The 24,378-nt window shown below is 38.0% G+C and overlaps 2 pseudogenes; both read left to right on the forward strand.

Annotated features, from left to right (window-relative positions):
- Window positions 1-9,974: 9,974 nt before the first annotated feature.
- LOC132513255 (small ribosomal subunit protein eS4-like) lies at window positions 9,975-10,773 on the forward strand (annotated as a pseudogene).
- A 4,068-nt stretch (window positions 10,774-14,841) lies between these two features.
- On the forward strand, window positions 14,842-16,173 carry LOC132513160 (ubiquilin-1-like; annotated as a pseudogene).
- Window positions 16,174-24,378: the final 8,205 nt, after the last annotated feature.

The following is a 24,378-nucleotide window of genomic DNA, read 5'->3' on the forward strand; positions in this document are numbered from 1 at the left end:
GTTTTGTTAGATTTATATCTAAATATTTAATTTTGGGGAAGCTAATGTAAATGATATTACATTTCTAATTTCAAATTCAACTTATTTGTTGCTGATATGTAGAAAAGAAATTGATTTTGTACATTAAAATCTTATTCTGCAACCTTACTATAATCAATTATTAGTCCCAAGAGTTTTTTGTTGATTCTTTCAATTATCTACAAAGACTATCATGTTATCTGAAAACACAATTTTATTTCTTCCTTCCCAATCTGTATACATTTTGTTTCCTTTTCTTGTCTTATTGCATTAGCAAAGACTTTCAGAAATGGAATGGTGAGAGAGGAAATCTTTTCCCTGTACCTGATCATAGTGGGAAAGCTTCAAGTTTCTCACCATTAAGTAGGATGTTAGTGATAGATTTTTTCATAGATAGTCCTTATCAAGTTGATAAAGTTCCCCTCTGTTCCTAATTTACTGAGAGTTTATCAGGAATGAGTGCTGGATTTTGTCAAATGTGTTTTCTGCATCTATTGATATGAACATGTGATTTTCTTTTTTAGTTTGTTGATGTGATGGATTTCATTTATCAATTTTCAAACGTTGAACCAGCCTTGCATACCTGGAATAATTTACACATGGTTGCAGTGTATAATTCTTTTTATACCTTGCCGGATTTGATTTGCTAGTATTTTATTGAGAATTTTTGCATCTGTTAAGCCAATATTAAAAATAAAAGTTAAGATAATAGGGTTCAAAATGGCAGCATAAAAAGAGCCTGAACTTACCTCCTCCCAAGGATACAATAAATATACAGCTATATAAGGATCATTCCACCTGAAAAGAATGTGAGAATTGACTTGAGATGTGGGGGCGAGCAGTCACAGCACTATCCCACCACCTTGCTGAAACTAGGGAATGTCTGTTGTTGCAGCACACACACACACACACACACACACACACACACACACACACACCCCGTTCCCTGGCTGGGGAAGGCGAGTATGACAAGTTGCAGTATTATTCCTCTCCCAGCCTAAAGCCAGCTCAACACTTCCCTGCCACCAGGCTGGGTCTTGCAAATATGAGCAGTTGCAGCATTCTCCTACACCTGGCCTAAAGCTGACATGCACTCAGACAAGGCACTCTACTGCTGTGTTGCTGAAGCCTGCAACTGTATGCAGTCATTTTCCCACTGCCTTTATGAAAAAAGGGAACAAGCCCTGCACCATACACTCTCCAGCTTCCTAGCCAAAGTTGTTGGGCATGTACAATTCACAAAAGGGACAGCACTTGATTGCCTGGCCCTGTTGACCAAGAGGGCTGGCATTCCAGAGCTCCATGGGACTGTAACAATCAGAAAGACAGTTCTCAGCAGGCCACCAACACCAGGGTACTGCACAGACAGCAGACTGAAACACAATCTCAGTCTTCCTGTGAAAAAGGCCTATTTACTTAGCCTGGAACTTCACCCTGAAGTAGAGGCTTCAGGTTTCCCACACATCTAGAGGTTAAGGAGGTGCTCCCAGGGTACATAAGCAGGGAGACACCATCCTTGCCCACCCTCTTGGCCTCACTAATGCTCAACAAGGCTCCCCAGAGTGCAACTTATATACTAGTCAGGAGCCCCAATGTTTGTAGCTGTTACCCAGAGGACACCTCCAGGTCTCCTCATCTGGAAGCCAGCAGAGAATACAATTATGGCTCCACTGGAATGTATATATCTGTGTACTTTAAAAGTACTGCCTGAGGGTCTGGCTTCCAATCAGACTGACACTGGGGGTTAAATGAGATTCCTCCCCTTGGAACACTGAGAGGTCTCAGTACATCCTCAACATCAGGGGCATATCAAGAATAAATCAGGTGGTATAGACAACTGCAAAGATTTGTGAGACAACCAAGAGCTAGGACGAGGTTGAATGAGAAGGATCATCACCTACACAAGGTCACTCGTTCAAGAATGAGAGAGGTAGCAATATTGCCTAATACATGGAAATAAACATAGAGATCAAAGCAAAGTGAGGAAACAGAAAAATATGTTCAAAATGAAAGAACGAGACAAAACCCTCAGAAATAGATCTTAATGATATGGGAATAAGTAATATAATTTATAAAGAATAAAAATGGGCTTCCCTGGTGGCACAGTGGTTGAGAATATGCCTGCCAATGCAGGGGACATGGGTTTGAACGCTGGTCCAGGAAGATCCCACATACTGTGGAGTAACTAAGACCGTGAGCCACAACTACTGAGCCTGCATTCTAGAGCCCATGCACCACAACTACTGAAGCCTGCGTGCCTAGAACCTATGTTCTGCAACAAGAGAAGCCACCACAATGAGAAACCCATGCACCACAAAGAAGAGTAACCCCTGCTCATGGCAACTAGAGAAAGCCTGTGCACAGCAATGAAGACCCAATGCAGCCAAAAATAAATAAATAATAATAATAATAAAGAAGTGGTGGCCCCTTAAAAAAAAGAATTCAGGGCTTCCCTGGTGGCGCAGTGGTTGGGTGTCCACCTGCTGATGCAGGGGACATGGGTTCATGCCCTGGTCTGGGGGGGTCCCGCATGCCGAGGAGCGGCTGGGCCTGCGGGCCATGGCTGCTGGGCCTGCGCATCCGGGACCTGTGCTCTGTGGCGGGAGGGGCCATGGCAGTGAGAAGCCCACGTACCGCAAAAAAAAAAAAAAAAATTCAAAGTGATGGTCATAAAGATTCTCATTGAACTTGGAGAAGAATGGATGAACACAGTGAGAACTTCAAAAAAATTTATAAAATATAAAAAAGAACCAATCAGAGGTGAAAAACACATAACTGAAATGAAAAATACACTAGAGGGAATCAATGGAAGGTTAGATAATACAGAAGAACAGACCAATGATCTGGAAGACAGGGTAGTGGAAATCATCCCATCAGAACAGCAAAAAGAAAACAGAATTCTGTGGAATGAGGATAGTTTAAGGGAACTCTGGGCAACCTCAGGCATACTAACATTTGCATTATAGGGACCTCCAGAAGGAAAAGAAAGAAAGGGGCAGAAAACTTCTTTGTAGAAATAATGGCTGAAAACTTCCCTAACCTGGGGAAAGAAACAGACATCCAAGTATGGAGAGTCCTAAACAAGATGAACCCAAAGAGATCCACACCAAGACACATTACAATTAAAATGCCAAAAGTTAAAAATAAAGAGAATACACTACCAAAAGTAAGGTAGTTAGCTAGTGGGAAGCAGCCGCATAGCACAGGGAGATCAGCTCGGTGCTTTGTGACCGCCTGGAGGGGTGGGATAGGGAGGGTGGGAGGGAGGGAGACGCAAGCGGGAAGAGATATGGGAATATATGTATATACATAACTGATTCATTTTGTTGTGAAGCTGAAACTAACATACAATTGTAAAGCAATTATACTCCAATAAAGATGTTAAAAAAAATAAATAAAGAGAATTTTTAAAGCAACAAGTGTAAAACAACTAGTTACATATAAGTGAACCCCCTTAAGATTATCAGTGAATTTTTCAGCAGAAACTTTGCAGGCCAGGAAGAAGTGGCATGATACATTCAAAGTGCTGAAAGGACAAAACTTACACCAAGACTATTCTATTCAGCAAGGTTATCATTCAGAATTGAAGGAGAAATAGTTTGCCAGACAGGCAAAAACTAAACGAATTCATCACCACTAAACCAGCCTTACAAGAAATGATAAAGGGACTTCTTTAAGCAGAATGGAAGAGTCCATAAATAGAAATAAGAAAATATGCAAAAGAGAAAATCTTGGTAAAAACAAATATATAACAAAGCCACTTATAAAGCTAGCATGAAAGGTAAAAAACAAAAGTAGTAATATCAACTAAAAGTACAATAAGTAGTTGAGGGATACACAAAATAAAAAGATTTAAAATAGGCTGTCAAAAATATTAAAAGGGGGAGTAAGTTAAAATATAGTGCTTTTAGAATGCATTTGAATTTAAGCAACTATCAACTTGAAATAATCTGCTTTATATACAGATTATTAGATATGAACCTCATGGTAACCAAAAACAAAAAACTTATAATAGATACACAAAAAATAAAGAGAAAGGAATCCAAATATAACACTAAAGAAAATCATCAAACCACAAGGGAAGAGAACAAGAGAAATAGAAAAGAACAGAGAAGAACTGCAAAAAAAACAATCAGAAAACAATGAACAAAACGGCAAAAAGTATATACCTCTCAAAAATTAACTTAAATGTAAATGGACTAAATTATCCAACCAAAAGACATGAAGTGGCTAAATGGATTAAAAAACAAGACCCATATATATGCTGCCTACAAGACACTTACTTCAGATGAAAGGACACACACAGATTGAAAGTTAAAGAATGTAAAAAGATCTTCCATGTAAATGGAAACCAAAAGAAAGCTGGAGTAGCTATACTTATATCAGAGAAAATAGACTTTAAGACAAAGACTGCAATAATATACAAATTAGGTCATTAGATAATGATAAAGGAGTCAATCCAACAGGAGGATACACAGGCATACCTCATTTTATTGCCCTTTGTTTATTGTGCTTTACAGACATTGCATTTTTTTACAAATCAAAGTTTCGTGACAACCCTGCATTGTCTGATGATGGTCAGCATTTTTTAGTACTTTTTCAAAGATATAATGCTGTTGCACACAGTAGACTACAGTGTAGTGTAAACATGACATTTATATGCACTGGAAAACCAAAAAATTCATGTGACTCACTTTATTGCAATATTCACTTTATTGAAGTGATCTGGAACCAAGCTCACAGTATTTCCAAGGTATGCCTATAATAATTTTAGATATTTATGCACCCAACATAGGAGCACCTATATACAAAGAAATATTAATAGACCTAAAGGGAGAATAAAAAGCAATACATAATTGTAGAGGGCTTTAATACCCCACTTTTATCAATGGATATATCATCCAGACAGAAAATCAACAAGGAAACATTGACCTTAAATGACAAGATGAATTTAACAAAATATACACAACATTCCATCCAAAAGAAACAGAATACACATTCTTCTCAAGAACACATGGAACATTCTCCAGGATACATCATATGTTAGTGCACAAAACCAGTCTTAATAAATTTAAGGGACTTCCCTGGTGGCATAGTGGTTAAGAATCCACCTGCCAATGCAGGGGCACGGGTTTGATCCCTGGTCCAGGAAGATCCCACATGCTGCGGAGAACCTAAGCCCATGTGCCACAACTGCTGAGCCTGCGCATCACAACTACTGAAGCCTGCATGCTCTAGAGCCCACGTGCCGCAACTACTGAGCCCACGTGCCTAGAGCCCATGCTATGCAACAAGAGAAGCCACTGCAATAAGAACCCTGCGCACCAAAACAAAGAATAGCCCCCTCTCGCCACAACTAGAGAAAGCCCATACGCAGCAATGAAGACCCCACGTAGCCCAAAAAAATAGATAAATAAAATAACTTAAAAAAATAAATTTAAGAAAATTGAAATCATATCAAGCATCTTTTTGGACTATAGAAATCAATTAGAAGAAGAAAAGTGGAAAATTCACAAATAAGTGGAGATTAAACATGTTACTGAAAAACCAATGAATAAAAGAAAAATTCAATAGAGAAATAAAAAATGCCTTGAGTCAATGAAAATGGAAATACAACATACCAAAACATATGGGCTACAGCAAAAGGAGTTGCAAGAGGGAAATTCATAGAGATAAATGCCTACATCATAAAATAATAAAAAGCTCAAATAAACAACTTAACTTTATACCTCAAGGAACTAGAAAAAAGAAGAACAAATGAAGCCCAAAGTCAGTAGAAGGAAGGAAATAATAAAGATCAGAGTGGAAATAAATGAAATAGAGACTAAAAGGACAATCAAAAAAATCAATAAAATTAAGAGCTCATTCCTTGAAAAGATAAATAAAATTGACAAAATGTTAGCTGCATTCACCAAGAAAAAAAGAGCAAGTCTCAAATAAAATCAGAAATTATAGAGATGTTACAATTGATACCACAGAAATACAAAAGATAATAAGAGACTACTATGAAGAATTATATACCAACAAATTGGACAACCTATAGGAAACTGATAAATTCCTAGAAACATACAACCTACCAAGACTGATTTAGGAAGAAACAGAAAATATAAATAGACCAACCACTCCCAAAACATTAAAAGCCCTGGATTAGATGGCTTCGATGGTGAATTCTACCAAACATTTAAATAATAAATACCAATACTTCTCAAACTCTTCTAAAATATAGGAAATGGAGGGGGCAACACATCTAAATGCATTTTTTGAGACCAACATTACCTTAATCTCAAAATTAGACAAGGACACCAAGAAAAGAAAATTACAGTCCAACATTCCTGAGAGACATAGAATCAAAAATCCTCAACAAAATATTTGCAAACAAAATTCAGCAACACAATAAAAGAATTGTAACCATAATCAAGTGGAATTTTTCCAGAGATCAGTAATGGTTCAACATCCACAAATCAAACAGTATGCCATACCACAGTAACAAAATGAGTGACAAAAATCATATGATCATCTCAAAAGACAGAAAAGACATTTGACAAATTTCAACATACATTTATGATAAAAACTCTCTCTCAACAAGGTGAGTATAGAGGGAATATATCACAACATAATAAAGGCCATAGAAGACAAGTCCATGGCTAACTTCATGCTCAGTGGTGAAAAACTGAAAGCATTTCCTCTAAGGTCAGAAACAAGACAAAGATGCCCACTCTCTTCACTTTTATTCAACATAATATTGGAAGTCCTAACCACAGCAGTCAGACAAGGAAAAGAAATAAATGGAATCAATATTGAAAATGAATAAGTAGAATTGTCACTGTTTGCAGATGAAATGATACTACATAGGGAAAATCCTAAAGACACCACCTAAAAGGGGTGGGATGAACTGGGAAACTGGGATTGACACATATACACTAATATGTATAAAATAGATAACTAATAAGAACCTGCTGTATAGCACAGGGAACTCTACTCAGTGCTCTGTGGTGACCTAAATGAGAAAGAAATCCCCAAGGAGATATATGTATACATATAGCTGATTCACTTCACTGTACAGCAGAAACTAACACAACATTGTAAAGCAACTATACCCCAATTAAAAAAAAACACCTAAAAGTTATTAGAAATAATAAATGAATTCAGTAACGTTGCAGGATACACAATTAATACATAGAAGTCAGTTGCCTTTCTATACAATAATAATGAATTATCAGAAAGAGAAATTAATAAAACAAGCCTATTTACAACTGAATCAAAAAGAATTAAATACCTAGGAATAAACCTAACCAAGAAAGTAAAAGACTCATACTTGGAAAACGAATAGGTATTGATGAAAGAAATTGAAGATGACACAAACGGATGGAAAGATATACCATGTTCATGGATTGGAAGAATTAATATTGTTAGGCAGAACACTCTATGACATAAATCACAGCAAGATCCTTTTTGACCCACCTCCTAGAGAAATGGAAATAAAAACAAAAATAAACAAATGGGACCTAATGAAACTTCAAAGCTTTTGCACAGCAAAGGAAACCATAAACAAGACCAAAAGACAACCCTCAGAATGGGAGAAAAGATTTGCAAATGAAGCAACTGAAAAAGGATTAAGCTCCAAAATTTACAAGCAGCTCATGCAGCTCAAGCAGCTCAGTATCAAAAAAAAACAAACAACCCAATCCAAAAATGGGCAGAAGACCTAAATAGACATTTCTCTAAAGAAGATATACAGATTTCCAACAAACACATGAAAGAATGCTCAACATCATTAATCATTAGAGAAATGCAAATCAAAACTAAAATGAGATATCATCTCACACCAGTCAGAATGGCCATCATCAAAAAATCTAGAAACAATAAATGCTGGAGAGGGTGTGGAGAAAAGGGAACACTCTTGCACTGTTGGTGGGAATGTAAATTGATACAGCCACTATGGAGAACAGTATGGAGGTTCCTTAAAACACTAAAAATAGAATTACTATACGACCCAGCAATCCCACTACTAGGCATATACCCTGAGAAAACCATAATACAAAAAGAGTCATGTACCAAAATGTTCATTGCAGCTCTATTTACAATAGCCAGGACATGGAAGCAACCTAAATGTCCATCAACAGATGAATGGATAAAGAAGACGTGGCACATATATACAATGGAATATTACTCAGCCATAAAAAGAAACGAAATTGAGTTATTTGTAGTGAGGTGGATGGACCTAGAGTCTGTCACACAGAGTGAAGTAAGTCAGAAAGAGAAAGACAAATACCATATGCTAACACATATATATTGAATCCAAAAAAAACAAAGGTCATGAAGAACCTAGGGGCAAGATGGGAATAAAGATGCAGACCTACTAGAGAATGGACTTGAGGATATGGGGAGGGGGTAGGGTAAGCTGGGACAAAGTGAGAGAGTGGCATGGACATATATACACTACCAAACGTAAAATAGATAGCTAGTGGGAAGCAGCCACATAGCACAGGGAGATCAGCTTGGTGCTTTGTGACCACCTAGAGGGGTGGGATAGGGAGGGTGGGAGGGAGGGAGATGCAAGAGGGAAGAGATATGGGGATATATGTATATGTATAACTGACTCACTTTGTTATAAAGCAGAAACGAACACACCATTGTAAAGCAATTATACTCCAATAAAGATGTTAAAAAAATAAAATAAAGATAATACACCTAATTTTCAGAGGTGAAGAAAGGATTAAATAAGATAATTCATTAAACATTTTTAGTTTTGTGACTATAAAATAAATAATCCATTAAAAAAACTTTCTGTTATAAATAAATAAATAAATAAAGTGGCAGAGCCCAGAGGTTGGCGGGGGGGGGGGGGGGGGAAGAATTAATATTGTTAAAATGACCATACTACCCAAGATGATCTACAGATTTGATGCAATCCTTATCAAAGTACCAATGAAATATTTCACTGAACTGGAACAAAGGAGCCTACAATTTGTATGGCATCACACACAAACTAAAACCCAAGTAGCCAAAACAGTCTGAGAAAGAAGAAAATGCTGGAGGTATCATGCTCCCTGATTTCAAACTATACTAAAAAGCTACACTAATCAAAACAGTATGGTACTGGCACAAAAACAGACACATATATCAATGGAACAGAATAGGGAGCCCAGAAATAAACCCACATTTATATGGTTAATTAGTCTATGACAAAGGAGGCACAAATATGCAATATGAGAAAGACAGCTTCTTCAATAAATGATATAGTTGGAAAAACTATACAGCCATATGCCAAAAAAAAAATCAAACTGGAGTACTTTTTCATACCATGTATAAAAGTAAACTCAAAATGGATTAAAGACTTAAATGTAACCCCTGAATCCATAAAATTCATAGAAGAATCACAGGCAATACATTCTCTGACATTAATCTTAGCAACGTGTTTTTGGATAGGTCTCCTCAGGCAAAGGAAACAATATGGGACTACATCAAAATAAAAAGCTTTTGCACGGTGAAGGAAACTATCAACAAAATGAAACGGAAATGAGAGATTTTGCAAATGATATATCCAACAAGAGGTTAATATGCAAAATATGAAAAGAACTCATACAACTCAACATCAAAAAAACAAACAACCCAAGTAAAAAATGGGCATGGGGGCTTCCCTGGTGGCGCAGTGGTTGAGAATCTGCCTGCTAATGCAGGGGACACGGGTTTGAGCCCTGGTCTGGGAGGATCCCACATGCCGTGGAGCAACTAGGCCCGTGAGCCAAAACTACTGAGCCTGCGCGTCTGGAGCCTGTGCTCCGCAACAAGAGAGGCCGCGATAGTGAGAGGCCCGCACACCGCGATGAAGAGTGGCCCCCGCTTGCCACAACTAGAGAAAGCCCTCGCACAGAAACTAAGACCCAACACAGCAAAAATAAATAAATTAATTTTTAAAAAATGGGCATAGGGCTCTTTACGTGCCTAGTGCAGCCATGGCTCATGGTCCCAAGAAGCACCTGAAGCGTGTAGCAGCTCCAAAGCATTGAATGCTGGATAAACTGACTGGTGTGTTTGCTCCTCGTCCATCTACCAGTCCCCACAAGCTAAGGGAATGTCGCCCCCAATCACCTTCCTAAGGAACAGACTTAAGTATGCCCTAACAGGAGATGAAATAAAGAAGATCTGCATGCAGCGTTTCATTTGGATTGATGGCAAGGTCCGCACTGATATAACCTACTGCTGGTTTTATGGATGTCATCAGCATTGACAAGACTGGAGAGAATTTTCGTCTGATCTATGGCACCAAGAGTCGCTTTGCTGTTCATTGTATTACACTTGAGGAGGCCAAGTATAAGCTGTGTAAAGTGAGAAAGATCTTTCTGGGGACAACAGGAATCCCTCATCGGGTGACCCATGATGCTCCCACCATCCACTACCCTGATCCCCTCATCAAGATGAATGACACCATTCAAATTGATTTGGAGACTGTCAAGATTACTGATTTCATCAAATTTGACACTGGTTACCTGTGCATGGTGACTGGAGGTGCTAACCTGGGAAGAATTGGTGTAATCACTAACCGGGCGAGACATCCTGGTTCTTTAGGTGTAGTTCGTGTGAAAGATGCCAGTGGCAACAGCTTTGCCACCCGGCTCTCCAACATTTTCGTTATTGGCAAAGGCAACAAACCATGGATCTCTCTTCCTCATAGAAAGGGTATCCGCCTTACCATTGCTGAGGAGAGAAACGAGACTGGCGGCCAAACACAGCAGTGAATAAAATGAACTCTAAGTGACATGATTGGAAAAGTCTTTGTACTTAAAGATAATACCACATAAAAAAATGGGCATAGGACCTAAATTGATATTTTTCCAAAGAAGACATACATATGGCCAACAGACACATGAGAAGATGCTCAACATCACTAATCATCAGAGAAATGCAAATCAAAATCACAATGAGATACCACCTCACACATGTCAAAAATGGCTATTACCAAAAAGACAACAAAATACAAGTGTTGGTGAAGATGTGGAGAAAAGTGAACACTCCAGCACTGTTGGTAGAAATACAAATTGGTGCAGCCAGTGTGGAAAACAGTATGGAAGTTCCTTGAAATTTAAAAATAGAACTGTCATATAATTCAGCAATTCCACTTCAGGGTATTTACCCAAAGAAAACAAAAATACTAATTCAAAAAGTTATGTGCACTTCATGTTTATTGCAGCATTATTTACAATAGCCAAGATAGTAAAGCAACCTAGGTGTCCATCAATGGACAAATGGATAAAGAAGATATGGTATCTCAATAATTAAAAAAGATTTTTTAATACATTGAATTGGATTGAGTTGGATGGAAATGAAAATAAATCATATCGGGCTTCCCTGGTGGTGCAGTGGTTGAGAGTCCGCCTGCCGATGCAGGGGACGCGGGTACATGCCCCTGTCCAGGAAGATCCCACATGCCGCGGAGTGGCTGGGCCCGTGAGCCATGGCTGCTGAGCCTGCGCGTCCGGAGCCTGTGCTCCACAATGGAAGATGCCACAACAGTGAGAGGCCCGCGTATCGCAAAAAGAAAATAATAAAATAAATCATATCAAAATTTGAAGAATAAAGCTAACGCAGTGCTAACATGGCTGTTTCCACATTTGTAATCAACCAGTGTAATCCATCACATCAACAGACTAAACAAGAAACATCAAATAATCATATCAATTGATACGGAAAAGTTTTTGATAAAAATTCAACATTCATTCATGATAAAAAAATAATGCTCAGAATAATAGTGATAGACAGAAATTTTCTTAATTTGACATAGAGAATGTAAAAAAGAAACTATAATGTTACACAAAATGGTGAAAGACAATGTTTTCCCCTAAGATATGGAATAAGGCAAGAATTCCACTTTCACCACTTCAACATTATACTGGAAGTTCTCACCAGTACAATGGGCAAGAAAACAAAATAAAAATCATATATACTGAAAATATAGAAATAAAACTGTCTAAATTTGCAGAAGGCAAAGTAATCTACATAGAAAATCCCAAGATATTCACATATACAAAACCTAGTACAAATAAGTGAGTTCAGCAAGGTAACAGTATACAAGAAAAACATACAGAAATCAAACATATTTCTACATGCTAGCAATGAACATGTGGAACCTAAAATTAAAAATACAATCCCTAAATTCCTATTACAATTGTTCAAAAAATTAAATAGATGTTAACCTAACAAAACACACACAATACTTGTATGCTGAAAACTACAAAACACTGAAGAAAGAAATCAAAGACTTAATTATGTGGGGACATACCATGTTTAAGCTTTAGAAAGCCTATTATAGTAAAAATGTCAATTATCTCCAATTAATACACAGGGTGAATGGAATTCCTATCAAAACCCCAATGCCCAGAAAGATTTTTTAAATATTGAAAAGAAAATTTAAAATTTTATATGAAAAGCTGGGAAATGAGATGTCCAAAGCTCCAATGTATTCCTGGGAATCAGAGTGCCACATACATATGCAGGTCTGTGTTTATGACTAAGGTTGTGTGGACACTGGGGAAATACCTGAGAAAGCCTTAGGCTCTCACCTCTGCCTGTTAATGAGGCTCTGTACTAGTAGGAAGTTAAGGTTAAGACAGAGTTGTAAACTGCCTGATGAGCTGATAAAAGCATGTCCCCAATAAAGACACAGAGCCCCTCAGAAAAGACAAGGAGTGTTACTATTTCCAGACATTTAAAGAATCTCTGTTGGGGGCTTCCCTGCTGGCACAGTGGTTAAGAATCTGCCTGCCAATGCAGGGGACATGGGTTCGAGCCCTGATCCAGGAAAATCCCACATGCCGCAGAGCAACTAAGTCCATGGGCCACAACTACTGAGCCTGCCCTCTACAGCCCATGAGCCACAACTACTGAAGCTCGCATGCCTAGAGCCCATGCTCCGCAACAAGAGAAGCCACCACAATGAGAAGCCGAGGCACTGCAATGAAGAGTAGCCCCCACTCGCTGCAACTAGAGAAAGCCCGTGAGCAGCAACAAAGACCTAACTCAGCCAAAAATAAATAAATAAATTTATTTTTTTAAAAAACAGGAATCTCTTTTGGTCATTAGCTAACCACTTTGCTCACCAAGCAGAGACTTCAGTGGTCACAGATGACAAAGAATACAGGCTTTACAAAATTAATTCAGAAAAGACACTAAATTAAAAAAAAACAACAAAGAGCAACAAAACACAGGAAAATGAAAGAATCTGACTTCCAGAGTTGCCACATTTTATATATACATACATACACACACACATATGTTACTGAGGTAACATTGATTTATAACATTATATAAGTTTCATGTGTACATTATATTTCTAATTTTGTATAGCCTACATGCTCACCACCAAAAATTTATTTTCCATCCGGCACCATACAGTTGAACCCCCTTACCCATTTTGCACTACCCCCCCGATACCACCCCCTCTGATAACCACTACTCTGTTTTCTGTATCTATGTATTTGTTTTTGTGTGGTTTGGTTTGTTCATTTATATACACATTGTATTATTGCAAATGTCCAGTTTTCAACAACAACAAAAAAATGAGGCATGCCAAAAACCAAGAAACTATGGTTCATATACAGGAAAAAAGCAATCAGTTGAAACTGTTCCTAGGGAAGCCCAGAGGGTAGACATAAAGATAAATATATTAAATCAACTGTCTTAAATATGTTCAAAGAGCTTAAGGAAGTTATGTGAATAATGTCTAAATACATAAAGAATATCAATAAAGAGATAAAAATTAAACAAAGGAACAAAATTAAAATTCTGGAGCTGTAACGTTAAATACTGAAATACAAAATTCACTAGAGGGATTCAATAGTAGATTTTGGCAGGAACAAAAAAGAATCATCAAAAAAAGATCAATTAGAGTATCCAATCTGAAGAGCAGAAAGAAAAAAGAATGAAGAAAAATGATCCAGACCTAGGAGACCTGTGGGACAGTAATAAACATATCGACATGTGCATAATGGAAGTTTAAGCAAAAGAGGAGGGAAATGGAGAAAAAGAATATTTGAAAAAATAATAGGGGCTTCCCTGGTGGCACAGTGGTTAAGAATCCACCTGCCAATGCAGGACATAGGTTTGAGCCCTGGTCCAGGAAGATCCCACATGCCGTGGAGCAACTAAGCCCATGCGCCACAACTACTGAGCCTACACTCTAGAGCCTGTGAGCCACAACTACTGAGCCCACGTGCTACAACTACTGAAGCTCATGCGCTTAGACCCTGTGCTCCACAACAAGAGAAGCCACTGCAATGAGAAGCCCACGCACCGCAATGAAGAGTAGCCTCCACTCGCCGCAACTAGAGAAAGCCCACACAGAAACGAAGATCCAACACAGCCAAAAATAAATTAAATAAGTTTTTTTAAAAATAGCTAAAACTTCACAAATTTAATCAAATACATGAATCCATACATCCAAGAACCTCAAGGAACTCCAATGAGTTAAACTCAGAGATCCACACCAAGACATTATAATCACATCACTAAAAGATAAAGACAAGAAGAAAATCTTGAAAGCAATAGGAGATAAATGACTCATCATATATAAGGGGTTCTCAATAAAAATTAACAGCCGATTTCTTATCAGATACAAAGGTGATTACATGTTTAAAGTGCTGAGGGCCTGCACTGGAACCCACATCGAGCTCTGTGCCCCCTAGCCTGCCAGGGCGTCCCTGCGCCCAGTTGTCACTGAGGCAGTGTGCCCCACATTCTTTGCTGCCCCGGCCGACCAGCTCAGGTGTTGCCTGGCTCCCCTTGGCTCGCCCACTCCCTCCTGCACACCTGAGGCACTGCTGTCCCATGGCCAAGAATGGTGAAAGTCTCAGCCCCCCAAGCTCCCAGGACAGTGCCACCACTGCCAAAGGTGCCGGCCCCCCTGCCACCGCTGCCTCCACAGAACCCAACATCACAAAAGTCACCCTGAAGACCCTGAAGGAGTACTTCACAGTGTCCAAGAATAGCTCCACCCCCACAGTTCAAGGAAGAAATCTCTAAATGTTTCAAATCACATACCAACCAACTTGTGTTGATATTTGCTGGAAACATTTTAAAAGATCAAGATACTTTAAGTCAGCATGGAATTCACAATGGACTTATTGTTCACCTCGTCATCAAAACACAAAACAGACCTCAGGATCATTCAGCTCAGCAAAAACACACCAGTGGAAGCAGTGCTACCACATCATCGGCTCCTAATAGTAACTCCACATTTGGTTCTGCTGCTAGCAACCTTTTTGGTTTAGGTGGCCTTAGAGGACTTGCAGGTCTGAGTAGCTTGGGTTTGAATAGTACCAACTTCTTTGAACTACAAAGCCAGGTGCAGCAGCAACTTGTGTCCAGTCCTGAAATAATGGTCCAGATCATGGAGAATCCCTCTGTCCAGAGCATGCTTTCAAATCCTGACCTGATGAGGCAGTTAATTATGGCCAATCCACAAATGCAGCAGTTGATACAGAGAAATCCAGAAAGTAATTATATGTTGAATAATCCAGATATTATGAGACAAACATTGGAACTTGCCAAGAATCCAGCAATGATGCAGGAAATAATGAGAAACCAGGACCGAGCCTTAACCAACCTAGGAAGCATCCCAGAGGATACTACAATGCTTTATGGTGCATGTACCCAGATATTCAGGAACTAATGCTGAGTGCTGCACAAGAACAGTTTGGTGGTAATCCATTTGCTTCCTTAGTGAGCAATATATCCTCAGGTGAAGGTAGTTAACCTTCCCGTACAGAATATAGAGATCGATTACCCAAAACGCGGGCTCCACAGGCTTCTCAGAATTCATCAGCTTCTGAGGGAGGCACTCAGAAGTGCCTGGGAGGCACTAGTGGTAGTGCTGTCAGTGGCACTGCTGGGCAGAGTTCTGTGCCAAATTTGGGGCCTGGAGTAAGAGCTAGTATGTTCAACACACCAGGAATGCAGAGCTTGTTGCAACAAATAACTGAAAACTCACAACTTATGCAAAATATGTTGTCTGCCCCCTACATGAGAAGCATGATGCAGTCACTAAGCCAGAACCCTGACCTTGCTGCACAGATGCAGACTGCTGATAAGTTATTGGCAATGTCAAACCCTAGAGCAACGCAGGCCTTGTTACAGATTCAGCAGGGTTTATGTCTCTAACAATAGGAAACATCAATGAAATTAAAAGCTGGTTCTTTGAAAAGATAAACAAAATTGATAAACCTTTAGCCAGACTCATCAAGAAAAAAAAAGAGAGAGGGCTCAAATCAAAATTAGAAATGAAAAAGGAGAAATTACAACAGACACCACAGAAATACAAAGGATCATAAGAGACTACTATAAGCAACTATATGCCAATAAAATGGACAACCTAGAAGAAATGGACAAATTCTTAGAAAGGTACAATCTCCCAAGACTGAACCAGGAAGAAGTAGAAAATATGAACAGACCAATCACAAGTACTGAAATTGAAACTGATTTTAAAACTCCCAACAAACAAAAGTCCAGGACCAGATGGCTTCACAGGCAAATTCTATCAAATATTTTGAGAAGAGTTAACACCTGTCTTCTGGAACTATTCCAAAAAAACTGCAGAGGAATACTCCCAAGCTCATTCTATGAGGTCGCCATCACCCTGATACCAAAACCAGACAAAGATACCACAGAAAAAGAAAATTACAGGCCAATATCACTAACGAACATAGACATAAAAATCCTCATCAAAATACTAGCAAACCGAATTCAACGATACATTAAAAGGATCAGACAACATGATCAAGTGGGATTTATCCCAGGGATGCAAGGATTTTTCAATATATGCAAATCAATCAGTGTGATACACCATATTAAAAAACCGAATACTAAAAACCATATATGATCATCTCAATAGATACAGAAAAAGATTTTGACAATATTCAACACCCATTTATGATAAAAACCCTGCAGAAAGTGGGCATAGAGAGAACACACCTCAACATAATAAAGGCCATATATGACAAAACTACAGCTAACATCATTCTCAATAGTGAAAAGCTGAAACCATTTCCACTAAGATGAGGAACAAGACAAGGATGTCCACTCTCACCACTTTTATTCAACGTAGTTTTGGAAGTTCTAGTGATGGCAATCAGAGAAGAAAAAGAAATAAAAGGAATTCAAATTGGAAAAGAAGAAGTAAAACTGTCACTGCTTGCAGATGACATGATACTATACATAGAAAATCCTAAAGATGCTATCAGAAAACTACAAGAGCTCATCAATGAATTTGGTAAAGTTGCAGGATACAAAATTAATACACAGAAATCTCTTGCATTTCTATACAATAACAGCAAAAGATCAGAAACAGAACTTAAAGAAACGATCCCATTTACCATTGCATCAAAAAGAATAAAATACCTATGAATAAACCTACCTAAGGAGACAAAAGACCTGTACTCTGAAAACTATAAGAAGCTGATAAAAGAAATCGAAGATGACACAAACAGATGGAAAGATTGTGTTCTTGGATTGGAAGAATCAATATTGTCAAAATGACTATATTACCCAAAGCAATCTACAGATTCAGTGCAATCCCTATCAAATTACCAATGGCATTTTTCACAGAACTAGATCAAAAAATCTTAAAATTTGTATGGAGACACAAAAGACCCCATATAGCCAAAGCAATCTTGATCTGGAGGAATCCTGCTCCCTGACCTCAGACTATACTACAAAGTTACAGTCATCAAAAGAGTATGGTACTGGCACAAAAATAGAAATATAGATCAATGGAACAGGATAGAAAGCCCAAAGATAAACCCACACACCTATGGTCACCTAATCTAGGACAAAGGAGGCAAAAATATACAATGGAGAAAAGACAGCCTCTTCAATAAATGGTGCTGGGAAAACTGGACAGCTACATGTAAAAGAATGAAATTAGAACACTTCCTAACACCATACACAAAAATAAACTCAAAATGAATTAAGGACTTAAGTCTAAGACCAGATATTATAAACTCTAGAGGAAAAACATAGGCTGGACACTCTTTGACATAAATTGCAGCAATATTTTTTTGGAATCATCTCCTAGAGTAATGGAAACAAAAACGAAAATAAACAAATGAGACCTAATTAAATTTAAAAGCTTTTGCACAGCAAAGGAAACCATAAACAAAGCAAAAAGACAACATATGGAATGGGAGAAAATATTTGAAAACAATGCAACTAGCAAGGGATTAATCTTTAAAATATACAAACAGTTCATACAGCTTAATATCAAAAAAACAAGCAAACAATCCAATCAAATAATGGACAGAAAATCTAAATAGACATTTCTCAAAAAAAGACACACAGATAGCCAAGAAGCACATGAAAAGATGCTCAACATCGCTAATTATTAGAGAAAAGCAAATCAAAACCACAGTGAGGTATCACCTCACACCAGTCAGAATAGCCATCATCAAAAAGTCTACAAACAATAAATGCTGGAGAGGGTGGAGAAAAAGGAACCCTCCTACACTCTTGGCGGGAACGTAAATTGGTACAGCCACTATGGAGAATAGTATGGAAGTTCCTTAAAAGATTAAAAATAGAGTTACCATATGATCCTGCAATCCCACTCCTGGGCATATATCTGGTGAAAATTCTAACTCGAAAAGATACATGCACCCCTATGTAGCACTATTTACAATAACCAAGACATAGAAGTAATGTAAATGTGTATCAACAGATGAATGGATAAAGAAGATGTGGTATATATATACAATGGAATATTACTCCACCATTAAAATAATAAAATAGGGACTTCCCTGGTGGCGCAGTGGTTAAGAATCCACCTGCCAATGCAGGGGACACGGGTTCAATGCCTGGTCCGGGAAGATCCCACATACCGCAGAGCAACTAAGCCTGTGTGCCACAACTACTGAGCCTGCGCTCTAGAGCCCATGAGCCACAACTACTGAGCCCGTGTGCCACAACTACTGAAGCCCACGCACCTAAAGCCCACGCTCCGCAACAAGAGAAGCCACCACAATGAGAAGCCCGCACACTGCAATGAAGAGTAGCCCCCACTCACCACAACTAGAGAAAGCCCATGAACAGCAATGAAGACCCAACGCAGCCAAAAAAATAAATTAAATAAATAAATTTTTTAAAAAAGAATAATGCCATTTGCAGCAACATGGATGGACCTAGAGATTATTATATTAAGTGAAGTAAGTCAGTCAGAGTAAGACAAATATCATGTGATATCAGTTATCTGTGGAATCTAAAGAAATCATACAAACTTATTTATAAAACAGAAATAGATGTAGGAAACAAACTTATGGTTACCAGAGGGGATAGCGGGGCGGGGGAGATAAATTAGGAGTTTGGGATTAACATATACACAGTACTATATAAAATAGGTAAACAAGGACCTACTGTATAGCACAGGGAACTATATTGAATACCTGTAATAACCCACGATGGAACAGAATCTGAAAAAGAATATATATATATATATATATATATATATATATATATATATATGTATAACTGAATCACTTTGCCGTACACCTAAAACTAACACAACATTGTAAATTAACTGTATTTAAATTTTAAAAAAAAGAAAAGAAGGGCTTCCCTGGTGGCGCAGTGGTTGAGAGTCTGCCTGCCGATGCAGGGGACACGGGTTCATGCCCCGGTCTGGGAAGATCCCACATGCTGCGGAGTGGCTGGGCCCATGAGCCATGGCCGCTGAGCCTGCGCGTCCAGAGCCTGTGCTCCGCAACGGGAGAGGCCACAACAGTGAGAGACCCGCGTACCACAAAAAAAAAAAAAAGAAAGAAAACCTTTAAAAAAATCTTGAAGATAGGAACAAATTTAAAAAGAGAACAAAAAAGAAAAATTAAAACAATCTTTATTCACAGAGAACATGATTATCTATGTAGAAAGTATAATGAAATCTAGAAAAAAGCTACTAGAACTAAGTAGGTTTAGCAAGGTTTCAGGATATAATATCTATATACAGAAACCAATTGTATATGTATATACAATTTTGGCCGTGCCGTGAGGCATGTGGTATCTTAGTTCCCCAACCAGGGATTGAACCCGTGTCCTCTCTGCATTGGGAGTGCACAGTCTTAACAAATGGACTGCCAGGGAAGTCCCACAATTGTATCTTTATATACTAACAGTGAATGACTGGAAATTCACTGCTACAATTGTATTTTTATATACTAGCCGTGAATGACTGGGAATTGAAAATTTTAAAATACCATTTATAATAGCATCCAAAAATATGAAATAAGTGGGGATAAATCTGAAAAAATGTGATAGACCTGTACACTGAAAACTATAAAAAAATATTGCTGAGAAAAATTAAAGGCCTAAATAAATGGAGGAATACATCTTGTTCATGAGCCAAAGACTCAATATTGTTAAGAGGTCAATTCTTCCCCCACTTTAATCTATAGATTCAATGCAATCCCAACCAAATCCCAGCAGACTCTTTTGTAGAAATAGACAAGCTGATTCTAAAATTCATGTGGAAATTCAAAAGACCCCCAAAGAGCCAAAACAATCCTGAGAAACAACAAAATTGAAGGCCTAAGACTATCTGATCTCCCAAATTATTATACAGCTACAGTAATCAAAACAGTGTAATACTGGCATAAAGGTAGACAAATACATCAATGGAACATAACAGAGGGTCCAGAAATAAACCCACGCATATATAGACAATTGATTTTTGACAAAAGCAATGCAATGGAGAAAGGATACCCTTCTCAACACACACTGCTAGAAAAACTGGGTAACTATATGCTAAAAAAAAAAAAAAAAGAACGTGGTGCCATACCTTGTGCCATATACAAAAATTAACCGCAAATGGCTCATGGACCTAAATGTAAAGCCTAAAACTATAAAACTCATAAAAGGGAACATAGGAGAAAACCTTTGTAATCTTATGTTAGACGAAGATTCCTTAGATATGACACCAAAAGCATATTCCATAGAAGAATAAAATAATAAATTAAACTTCATCAAAGGGAAGGGGGGATGGGATGAACTGGGGGCTTGGGATTCACATATATACACTACTATGTATAAAATAGATAACTAATGAGAACCTACTGTATAGCACAGGGAACTCTATTCAATGCTCTGCGGTGAACTAAACGGGAAGGAAATCTAAAAAAGAGTGGATATATGTATACATATAACTGATTCGCTTTGCTGTACCTCAGAAACTAACACAACATTGTAAAGAAACTATACGCCAATAAAAAATTTTTTTAAGCTTCATCAAAATTTAAAATGTCTTCTCTTCAAAAGACACTGTTTAGATAAAGAATAGAGTTGAGAAAACTGGATATCCACATGCAAAAGAATGAAGTTGGACACTTTCCTTATACCATACATAAAAACTCAAAATAGATCAAAGATCGAAATGTAAGAGCAAAAACTACAACACTCTTAGAAATAAACATAGGCAGAAAGCTTCATGACATTGGATTTGGCAATGATTTTTTGTGTATGACACCAAAAGTATAGGCAACAAAAGAAAAAACTTAACTATATCCAAATTTAAAACTATGCATTGAAGGACACAATCAACAGAATGAAAAGGCAATCCAGGAGATGGGAGTAAATATTTGCAAATCATATCTGATAAGGAGTTAATATGCAGAATATATAAAGAACTTCTACAACTCAACAATAAGAAAATTTTTTAATGGGTGAAGAAGATATACAGATGACCAATAAGCACAAGAAAAGATGCTCAACATCACTAATCATTAGGGAAATGCAAATCAAAATCACATATCACTTCACACCCTTTAGGATGATGAAAGAAAAAGAAGGAAGGGAGGGAAGGAGGGAGGAAAGGAAGGGAAAGAAAGAGAAAGGAAGAGAAGAAAAAGTGTTGGTGAGGATGTGGGGAAACCGGAATCCTAGAGCACTCTTGTTGGGAACATAAGATGGTGCAGTCTCTACAGAAAATAGTATGGCAGTTCCTCAAAAAATTAAAAATGAGTTACCATATGATCCAGCAATCCCATTCTTGGGTATATACCCTAAAGAATTAAAAGCAGGGACTCAAATAGATATTTGTTTACCCATACTTAAAGCAGCATTATTCACAATAGCCAAAAGGTAAAAGCAACCCAAGTGTCCATCAATGGGTAAATGGATAAACAAAATATGGTGTACACTACAATGGAATATTATTTAGCCTTAAAAAGGAAATTCTGCCACATGCTACAACATGTATGAACCTTGAAGACATTATGCTAAGTGAAATAAGCTAGTCACAGAAGGAGAGATACTGTATGATTCCACTTATATGAGGTACCAAGAGTAATCAAATTCTGAGGCAGAAAGTAGAATGGTGGTTGTCAGGGGCTGCGGGGAGGATGAATTAGTGTTTAGATGGTAGACTTTCAGTTATGCAAGATGAAAGGAGTTCTGAAGATGGATTGTGGTGATGGTTGCACAAATGTGAATAAATTTAATGCCACTCTATACTTAAAAATGGTTAAGATGGTAAATTTTATATGTATTTTACCACAATATTTTTTTAAATTTTAAATGTTTTAAAAGCTTTTTCAGGGGACTTCCCTGATAGTCCAGTGGTTAAGACTCTGGGCTTCCACTGCAGGGGGCACGGGTTCAATCCCTGGTTGGGGAGCTAAGATCCCGCATGCTGTGTGGCCATAAATGAAAAGCTTTTTCAGAATGAAAAAAGACACTTTTTAAAGAATGAAAAGACAAGCCACAGACTGGAGAAAAAATGTTACAAAACATACATATATCTGATAAAGAATTTTTATCCAATTATATGTAGAATTCTCAAAACTCAATAATAAAATGAGCAACCCAATACAAAATGTGCGAGAGTTGAACATTTTACCAAAGAAGATATTTGGATGGCACATGAAAATACTCTCAAATCATTAGTCAGTAGAAAAATGCAAATCAAAACTACAATGATACCACTACATCCTACTAGATTAGCTAATGTCAAAAAACTGACAATGCCAGCTGCTGGAAAATGTGTGGAGAATTTTCACACACTGATGGGAATGCCAAATGGTAGAGCTACTTTGAGAAAGTTTAGCAGTTTCTGAGCCTGTTAAACATATACTTACCATATATCCCAGCAAACCAACTCTAAGTATTTAAAGAAATGAAAACACAAAAAAATCCATGCAAATGTTTACAGCAGGTTTATTTGTAATCACCCAAACCTGCAAACAACCCAATGTCCCTTCAACTGGGGAATGGATAAACTAATGGTGGTACATCCATACAATGGAGTGTAACTCAGATAAGGAACTACTGATAAACCCAATAATGTAGATGAATCTCAAATGTGCTTAGTGAAAGAAGCCAGTCTCAAAAGGCTACATATTGTATAATTCCATCTATATGACATTCTCCAAAAGATAAAACTATAGGGACAAAGAACAAATCAGGGTTGCCAGGAGTTAAGAGGTAGGGAGGTTTTTACTATAAAGTAGCAGGGATGAATTTGACGGGGGAGAGCAGAGGGTAATAGAACTGTTCTATACCTTGATTGTGTTGGTTACACAACTCTATGCATTTTTCAAAGCTTATAGAACTGTACACCAGAGGTTATCTTATTCTAAGTACACCAGAGGTTATTTTATTCTATACCTATAGGCATAAAATAAGCCTACATGCTGTATGATTCTTTTTACATGACATTCACACGAAGGCAAAACTATAGGGACAGAAAAAAGATCGGGGGCTCCCAGAATCTGAGGGTGGGGGTAGGGGTTGACTACAAAGAGTTCCAAGAGTTTTGGGGGTGATGTAAACTATACCTTGATAGTGATGGTAGTTCACTACTGTATACATTTGTCCAAACTCACAGAACTTACACTATAAAGGGTGAACTTTATTGTATATAAATTATACTTAAAAAAAAAAGCAAGAGGGAAAAGACTCGAAAAATAGCATTGTAAAAAACTTGTGATAGGGCTTCCCTGGTGGCGCAGTGGTTAAGAATCCGCCTGCCAATGCAGGGGACACGGGTTCGAGCCCTGGTCCAGGAAGGTCCCACATGTCGCGGAGCAACTAAGCCTGTGCACCGCAACTACTGAGCCTGTGCTCTAGAGCCCGTGGGCCACAACTACTGAGCCCGCATGCCACAACTACTGAAGCCCGTACACCTGCAGCCTGTGCTCTGCAACAAGAGAAGCCACTGCAAGGAGAAGCCCACACACCACAACGAAGAGTAGCCCCCGCTCACCGCAACTAGAGAAAGCCCACACGCAGCAACAAAGACCCAACTCAGCCATAAATAAATAAATAAATAAATGATTTTTTTAAAAAAAGCAGAAAAAAAACTTGTGATATGCTGTAGAAAATCTGGAA

Source organism: Lagenorhynchus albirostris, chromosome X (assembly GCF_949774975.1).
Source record: "Lagenorhynchus albirostris chromosome X, mLagAlb1.1, whole genome shotgun sequence".
NCBI classification, from domain to species: Eukaryota; Metazoa; Chordata; class Mammalia; order Artiodactyla; family Delphinidae; genus Lagenorhynchus; species Lagenorhynchus albirostris.